Raw genomic sequence first — 9915 nt, 5'->3', positions numbered from 1 at the left:
AGCTGTTAGTAAGTAAGTTAGTAAGCTGACAATAAGTGAAACCCATTGTTTGATAGTATGTCAGTCCAACAGTGTTTCAGCAATAGCCATTCAATGTGTTCACACTGAGGTGGACGCACAGACTCACAGTGTGCCTGCTCTTTATTTTATTTTCATTTACTGTTTGCGCTGTTTATTCAGCCTTGACAGTTTTATGCCCACCAAAGTGCTTGAAAAGAACACAACATGCAGCATTTTTTGTGGACAAACTGAGGTGGGTTCTAATATTGACTTGGACATTGTGTGCAGTCATTTCTTTTGTATTATTACATGAAGGTCACAGTGACACAGGAAATTACCACTGAAAAATGTTTACACTCACCCTCAGTAACGCGGATTTGTTTATTGAAGCCTCGTTACCACTGCATGGTACGACTCGATTCACCTCATTCACTGTTGTTTTCCAACGCACACTGTCCCCCCCTCAATAAGAATCCCTCCATTTATTATACATAACTACATGTCTCAGAATGTACATCATCAATCAATACTCATAAGAACTCAACTGACATTAATGTTCTGTTTGTCCCTGTAATTCTTATTTTGCACCTCTGTGTGACAGCAATTATCTGCAGGCACAGTCTGTGATGTCAGCATGATGTCAACCCACTGCTGGCTTTAATCAGTCCTTTCAGTTTGCAAATCGCTGTTTCCCAATGATTGAAAACAATAATCCCTTTGATTAAGCTTTTGATTCCTTTTCATTACCTTATTTAGGTTAGAAAAGACGTCTTTTGTCTCTGTTTTTGCCTCTGTTACCTTTTGGTTTTAATTGCTTGAGGTAATTTGCAGCCAAAGATGCTGTTTTCCTCTCTGCCTGTGTGGATCCTTGTCTTTATACTTTGCGAGCAGATTGTGTTGCAGTACACTGAAGAATCTCAAGCCCCTCTTTTCTTACATCCTTTCACAGTAGACCATGTCTAATGACTGCACATTGTACACTTGCCTGGCCTGTACTTAAAGACTCAATTAAATCCCAAAGTGCAGACAGGATGTCTGTTGGCTGTTTAATTGTGGCCTATAATCACATCTTATTAAAGGGTTTGTCTTAGAAATTATCCTTTGACCATTAACAATGAAAATCAAAACACAACAGATACCCTCTCATGTCTGGCTAAATATGAAGCTACAGCCGGCATCCAGTTAGCTGAGCTTAACAAACAGCAAACAAACAAACAAACAAACAAACAAACAAACAAACAAACAAACAAACAAAAACACATCTAAAGCTCATCAGTGGGCATGTTATGTCTTGTTCAATTTGGACAAAACCTGAAATGGAAAAACTTGAGCTGTACTGGCTGAGCACAGCGACTCCCTGTGAAAGCACAAATTGTCTGTCTGACATTTCAATTTAGATGAAACAGTTGAGATATAATGTGCAAATTATGCCCCATTCAAACTTGGAATAGGTCATGTTGCCAGCTTCATCAAGCCATTCAAGTGCATAAATTATCCTTGTGGCTTCATTCAGATATGCGAGTGGATTTATGGAAAGGACCTCATGCTTGCACAACATTTATCACCTGCTGCACAAGAGGATACAGAACCACTGCGGAGTCGAAACATTTCAGTGTACAGGAAGGAGGCTGTTTCCTGCTCTCTCCTCAAACTAATTTTGTTAGGGTTAGGTTAATTAATTAGTTCTAATAAATCTCATGTTCAACTTTGCAATTTCATCACTACTGTCTGCTTCATGATAGCTGTCTGCTCCTGCTCCCAGGCTTTATGCTGAATGTAACATGAAGCTGTAGCTTCATGTTACAGAGGGAATCAGTTTTCATGTCCAATTCTTTGTAACAAGGCGAACAAGTGTATTTTCTCAAAGTAAGCAAACCATTTTCACTTTAAGAGTTGGCTGCAGCAGTTTGGAGATTGTCCATTTGTTCATTAAGTAAACGGTCATGATGAGGATATTTGTGTAGTTCAGTTTTTGAAAAATTAAGATGTTTTTACATTTCAGTAAATCATGCATGACTCAGACTATGGGGAAAGCACCTTTTGCAAAGTTTACACTTGCTGAACTTCATTTAAACCATATTTCTTTGCTGCATGGTACTTTTATTTTGGATTATGTTCATTTCAAAGGGCGGGGCCTTTCTGTGTGAAGTTTGCATGTTCTTCCTGTGCTTGCGTGGGTTCTCTCCGGGTACTCCGGCTTCCTCCCACAGACCAAAAACATGCTCATTAGGTTGATTGGTGACTCTAAATTGCCCTTAGGTGTGAGTGTGAGCGTGAATGGTTGTCTGTGTATATGTTGCCCTGTGATCGACTGGCGACCGGTTCAGGGTGTACTCCGCCTCTCGCCTGTTGACAGCTGGGATAGGCTCCAGCCCCCCCGCAACCCCGAAAAGGGATAGCTGGGTATAGACAATGGATGGATGGGTCCTGCCCTTCCTTCCTCGAAGTAGCCATTAGTACAATACAGTCTCTCTCAATTTTCTCTGCATTAATAGTGGAATTAACTTATGTACACTGCTTTAAAATATTCATGTTTTGCATTTTTTTCTGCTTTGTGGTCAAAAAGGAGCAAATAATATTTTATTATTTTAACATTGTTAAAGCTTCTCATTTTGCGGCTGGACATGACAAAAGTCAGGAGATGGAGGTGGAGACAGTTCCACTGTGGCAACTGTGTTTATTTGGCACAGACAGTAAAGACATATGAGCTCCATATTATCCCGTCAGATAGAAGAGCTTTCTCATCTGTCTGTTCTTCTTATTTTTAGCTCCACCTTGTGATTGTATCCTCCATCTAAAGGACAGAGAGATTATTGGTCGGTCAGTCAACTTTTACGGGTCATCCAGGATTCAGAGTGTCTCCAACAGAATATTTGGATCTTAGCATTAAAATTTTGGACACACCAAGCGTCCTTATTCCATTCTCCTGAGAGTCTGTAGTCATCAAGCTGATGTGCAGTGCGCTTCATGTTCTCTGATCTGTCGAAGTCATTTCTCCACTAAAAGTATATCAGAAAAGCATCTGGATGAAAAGTAGAGTTTCACAAATCACTCACTGTGCAGACACAGTGCACACGTAAGTCTGGAAAGTACGGGAAGATAATGTGCAGATTTGTGCAAATTTGTCACTTTGATTGGCAGATGAAAAATGACTCATCAAACAGAGAAAAGAAACAAGAGCAGCTTCCAGGAGATGCTGTGACAGATATGCATTTGTGGGACTATGTGTGTGGAAAGTTTGCTCACCATGTTCTCCTGCACACCTGAACATTATGTGTGCTTTTATTTTGAAAAACAGGGACCCATACAATATATTTAACTATGGGCAGTTTGTAAGTAGCAAAAGAATATCCATCCATCCACCCATTTTCTATGCTGCCTATCCCTTTCAGGGTTGTGGGAGGGCTGGACCCTATCTCAGCTTCAACGACGAGAGGCAGGGTACACCCTGAACTGGTCGCCAGCCGATCGCAGGGCAGCATGCAAAGACACACAACCATTAACACTCACACTCACACCTAGGGGCAATTTGGAGTCACCAATTAAGCATTTTTTTGGTCTGTGGGAGGAAGCCGGAGTACCCGGGGAGAACCCACGCATACAGACACTTTTTTTTTTTACAGAAGATCTGTATCTGTTGTGAATGTGATATTATTCCATAACTCGTGTGAAGAATATAAGATGTATATTGTTATGGTTCACCCTCCCTCACCAAACTATACTGTAGCCTACATATAGGATGGTTGAAATTCTAAACGCCTGATAAACTCAATTTAATCTGCTAATCCAAAGCTTATTTTAAGCACTGAGAAGTCTGAGTCTGAGATGAGTTTGACCCAAAGAGCACCTTTACTGTAGGAAGGTGAGTTTCCTTTGTGCAGCATCTTTACAGTAACAACATTTTTAGATTAATATTATTGCTTCATTGATACGTATGTTGTATTTTACTGCTGTAGATGTTTAATGTCGAGCTCATTTTAACTATGAACTGTTGGCTAGGTTGATCATCATATGCTTGTAGCTTTGCTGTCCTATGAGAACCACACATCTGTTTTCAGCTTTGTGACTACAGTATGCATTACCTGCTGAAAAAGTGTAATCTGAAAAGTAACTAGTGACTAAAGACTGTAGGACAAATGTAGTGGAGTACAAGTATAAAGATGCATGAAATGGAAACACTCAAGTAAAGTACAAGTACCTTGACTTTGTACTTAAGGGCAGTACTTGAGTAAATGTACTTTGTTCCATTGCTCTGCTGGTGGACAACAAACTGAACAGTGAGGGAAAGATCGCCATTTGATCAGGTTTATTATAACTGATACTGATCAATTAAAATACACCCAGTTAGCGCAGAACATCTAGTACGCATGTATATGTGAAATATACAAGCTATGGTGCAGGGGTGGTGCAGGGGTGGAGCTCCCATCCACTACTGCAGAGATCCAGGCTTTAATTCTCATTTGCGATACCTCTGACTTGAACATGTGTTTCAGTGAACTCTGTTGTCTGTATTTGTGAGTGGAAGGCAGGCAGTGGGTCACATCCTTGGAACTACTGTGGATTAGCTGCACCTGCAGGGAGGTGGAGGCGCTCATCGCAGGCAGGTGACACAGAGGCTGCAGGTGACAGGGAGGCTGTGTACAGAACCACATGTGGTTTGCCACATAGTGAGCTATTTACCCTCTGCCATTTTATTCAGTGTCTAATATCTCAAGGTGAATTTTAGTAATGTCCATGGGACAAATGAACATGTACCATGTTTCACGTAGAAGGCACATGCGTGTCCACACCCACAGTGTTAATACTGACATCTGATTTAGTTTCAGTCTTCTCAGGAAGATGCATAATTGTTTAACTCAAATTCTAGTCATTTTTGTTAGTCTGTTCTCAGGGAAGAGACCTGAGGACAGCACCCGCGGCAGCAGACCAGACACAGCTCTCAGTGTGATTGATTGATTGATTGATTCATTGATCGATCAAGCCTTTAATTAAAGAGAGCATCTCTGCAGACATCAAGAAAGCAGGGATGTTTTCTGTGCAGCTTGACACAACTCAAGATATTACAAGGAAATCAAGAGTTTGCATTGTGTGTGTCATCTGTGTAAGATGGTGGAATGTCAGTGTTTGTGAAATGATTATTACTATAACGAGCATAACACAGTGAGAACTCCCAAGAGTTTCTGAATGTTTTCCTCCCCCAGTTTTCATTCACCAATTACCCCATCATTTATATGATGTTATCAGCATCATAGTGTCCCAGCAGTCTCTCAGATCAATAGTCTGGATTGAAAGAAGACATTGACTGCAGATGTATTACTCTGTCATTAAACTGTCACAGTTACAGTATATGCAGTCTGTTTTATGACAGCAGTGTTCATCATGCGTAACGTTCGCTGAGCTTCATATTTGATTTTATGAAACAGAAGACACAAGAAACAGAAAAAAGTTGGATTAGTCCTGTAATGAGGCCAGAGTAATGTGTTTACCTATGCAGAGAGCTTATCAGCTCTTCAGAAGGGGATCTGCATGATTAAGCATGATCAAAAAGGCATGAACATAGCAAAAGTATCGGAATAATTAGGCGCAGTCAGCGTGCAGGCACAGCCCTACAGGGAACAATCATGCACAGCGATGATTCGTCTGCTCTCTGTCCCAATGATGAGGTGAAAGTGAGGTTACGGACTCAATTGTCTGGACAGAAATCCACACTGATTGATTAGGTTCTGAGCAAGTAAATGAGGGCAAAATCGCTGATTGGAATTCTGTGTACATGCAGTTTGTGGAGGAGCTTTACTTTTTATGCAGGTCTTTGCATACAGTACTGCATGAGCTCATTTCCCATTGCTCTTTCAATCCTCTGCCCTGTGCACCCTTAAATTTCAACCAATCAAAATCTAAGATATGATCTTAATGGACAGGGTGTTCTACATCTCATTTTGTAACTTCTGCATAATTTGTGGCACATTGCACATTGGGACTGTTAACAGAAAGTCCACAGCCTGGACATTATTTTAGTTCTCTTGTGCAAACAGACATAGTGTCTGTGGAGACAGGGAAAATGAGTGGGAGGGATAGTGTGTATTATGCGTTTATGTGGATGATAGCAGACAAACACATCAAGTGCATAAATCTAAACTCCCTTTCGATTCAACTTTACATCTTATTGCTTTCATTACAATGGATGGCATGATGATTGACAAAAATCTGGGTCCTGAACAACTTAGGCCTTGTCCATAACCATCAATTTACTGTCACCAGGCTTCACGTTCAATAAGTATTCATTCATCAGTGCTAACATATATGGATAGCAGTAATTAGTCTTGCAAATTACAGTGGCATGACCATGCTATGTAATTATTGTAATCACCTCTGCAGTCTGTTCTTTAGAGAGATGGATATTGGCTGCTTGCTTTCTACGGACCTTGACATTAAGTTTATCACTGAGCCATGTCATTTATTTGCAGCGGTGCAGCGCTTTGATCATCTCCCTATCAGAAGAAATATACGCTCAGCAGTAATCCTTGCTGTTAGAAGTAGCTCTTTCTTTGTTGTGAATGTACAACTGACAAAATAGTAATAAAACACATTTTACATAATTCTCTGATTCTGTGCCTGAATTTCATGCTTCAAATGAAACCTCATGAATCTTAAACGTCATGTAAATAAGATGGATGTGAGCAAGTTGTTCCCTTCCGGGGTGATTGGAAAGTCAGAGACAAGAATAATTCTTTTTGGATGTGATTTTTTTGGTTGAAATTGTGAATCAGTTATGGTATGGTAAATGAGGATTCAAATATTCCATATAGTGAGAGTGAAGTCAAGACAGTCCCTGAGTGAATGGAGTTCTAAGGGAAAAAAAAAATATCTGGAGCTGACATCAATTCTACACCCTTCATACTGAAAACCTTGGTTGAATGACACTGTGTGTAGTCCATCTGCTAATATCTGTTTTCCCATCCACTAGTCGCATTGTGTTGAGTAAAATGTCATGACCATTCTCTTTGTGTTTGCAATCCCTCCCACCTCTACTGATTTGAATGCTCACCCTGGCTGATCACTGTCAGAGAGGCCTCCAGTACATAATGCATGGAATAGACAAGTAAAGGGGGCGAGAAAAAGAGCTAAATGCTTGCTATTATACAAAGGTAAGATATGCTTCACACCCAGCTTGTCAGACAACTTTATTTAAAGGGAGTCAGGGAGGTGACATGTTTATTCCACATCTGTCAGCTGGAGATTACTGTTCAGGAGGCTAAGGAGGTAGAGCAGTTGGTCTAATCAGAAGGTTGGTGGTCGATCTCTGGTCGTCTACATTGGCAAGATACTGAACCCCAAATTACTCCTGATAGCTATGCCATTAGTGTGTGAGTGTGTGTGTGAATGGTTCTTACTCCTGATGAGCCGGTGGCACCTTGGCATGGTACCCTCTGCGTACCATAAATAACACCTTTATTTATGTGATAAGCCTTATAAACTGTAAACAAAGCAAATTTTGATTTAGATTTAAATTTTAGAAAGTAGACACCTTTTGCTTTTATGACATTGACATTCTCTTAATGTGCTTCCCGAGGTCATCACCTGGAATGGTTTTCCATTCCATTCATATGCTAAACACTTCATGGCTGCTTTTCCATGGCTCTGTCACCTGACTCCTCGCAAACCATGTCAACTGGGCAGGCATCATTGTTGCACTAGCAGCACTCAGGAAACAAAACTGTGCAACAAGAGATACAGTACGTTGTGTGTAGTGGCATTTACGTCAGAAAAGAATGTTCCAGTCCTTCCAACATGCTCCAAGAGCTCCAGATTTATAAGACTCAACAGACTCCCACTACTTTGTATCTTTATGTCTAAACACAGCCCTAGGTCATTTCCATCAGAGGAGAATCCCACCTACAGCTTGGTTAGCTGTGATCTTCAAATGATTCAGGACCACCACAAATAAGGCTGTCATAAGATTAGGATAAATAACCGTGGCCCTAAACAGATCTCTGTGGGTACATCTTAGGCATTTCTCATCTGCCACTGCAAAAAGCTCTGCCAATTTGCTGCTAGGCCTGGAGGTATGGAGCCTAACCTACACTGTGAAGAACTGTATACTGACCAATTTACAACCAATTCTTCACTGCTAAGGCATTCTTGGCATTTGTGAACACAGTTCGTCTTCCCATTTCAGCTTTTTTTGGTCTGAGGAAGGAGCTGCAGCTCCACTCAGCCATTCAGTTGTTCTGTGGGGTCTCAACATATGTAGAAAATCTGTCTGCAACTTTTGGAAAGAGAAAAAAACCCTCTTCAAAAACCTTCATTAATCATTTCAGAAAGATAATGGGAAATCATTGTATTTCAATTATATTGTTGCAATTGAAAAGATAGGCTGATTAATTACTTGATTATGCTTTTGTGAAAGCTGCTGCAACTGTTATATTATGATTTTCATGCAAGAATCACAAGCTTTCATATCTATTTTCTATGTTTTGTACATATTTCTTACTCAACTTGCAATTTATGTGTGCAATGTAATTGTGATTCAGCCGATAAAATGATGCTTGTGCAAAAGATATTCATGATGCTCTTGCATCATCTTGAGAGAATCATAACATGTCAGCAAAACAGAGTATTACAGAGTCGAGACAATAACACCCTTTTTACATGCTGCTGGCAGAGGCAGGTCCAAACCTTCAGCCACAAAAGATCAATGCAGGTTACTACAGGAGACCATAGGAAAATATTACAGGAAACCAAAACTCCACATATAGCACAATCTTTATAGCACACTTGTGTTGTTTGTCCCAATATGTTTTCAAGGACCACTTACTCTCACACCCTCCTTGCATGAGGATGATTTTCTCTGGCAGTTAGCTCTTTTCAGACTGTCCTGTTGCCTTTTTGAGCTCCTCTTCATGACTCTTTGACACCACTAATTCTTTGTTGTTTGACAGATCATTATGTATGTGGAAAAGATGTTACATGGGCTGCCGCTGCTGTAAGCTGAGCTTTACTAATAAAGGGTGGTTAACTGTGAACGACATTGACCGAGTATAAACAGACTTGAAGAAACCTGCTAGCTTAGCAACATCAAATCTTTGCACAACCTGTCAGAGTGGTGTTTGTTCACTGTGTTTCATTTTGGAGGCTGAGCTGCTGCTGACTGCAATGTATTATACTGAGGTTTCTCTGTAGTCCATTCTTATTGAAATAAATGGTCCACATTTACTTTTGAACATGTGACCACTGCTGCTGTATAAATCGCAATTACAGCTAACAAGCCCTTTTTCTCAATGTACTCTTCAGCGTACAAGTAAAGTAGGGTGCAGATGACAACTGTTGCCTATGTTCTCACCCAAAGGTGAGATGAAAATGATGCCCTTGAGGGGTTGAGAGATGCTGCTGCTGTGTTTAACATGATGTACAGCTGTGTGTAATGATGTATGCTAATACTGACTGCTCGAGAACTAATGCATATCATCAACACATTGTCAATCTACTGCACCATGCCGTCTCCCTTCCTCTTTCCCTCCACTGTTTCAATTAATCTCAGAAAAATGTTACTCTGCCTTGTAGCTCCTCAGGCACCACAATTTCAGCCTCCAACTGCAATTAAAATGTGTGCTTGTTTCTTTATAAAAAGTTGCAATAAAAGTCGGATGCGCCAATGTTCTGTGCACTGCTGAAGGTGACTGATGGACACTTGATTGATGCACACAATCTCTGTTCAAGTGTATAATCAGAGCCATGGCCAGCAGACTGTAATGAGTTATTTTCCATATTGACAGGCTCCATCTTGTCACTGCATGTGAATTAAGACAGCTGAGGACAAACGTCTAGAAATTTACATTAAAATTTCTTGGGATTACACTGCATACACTGTACTGTGCTCAGTTAAGGATTGTTGTTGTAAAATTAGCATTTCTCAGC

Source organism: Chaetodon trifascialis, chromosome 21, assembly GCF_039877785.1.
Source record: "Chaetodon trifascialis isolate fChaTrf1 chromosome 21, fChaTrf1.hap1, whole genome shotgun sequence".
Classification (NCBI taxonomy): domain Eukaryota; kingdom Metazoa; phylum Chordata; class Actinopteri; order Chaetodontiformes; family Chaetodontidae; genus Chaetodon; species Chaetodon trifascialis.
The sequence above is the reverse complement of the archived record's forward strand: the minus strand, read 5'-3'. Positions refer to the sequence as shown.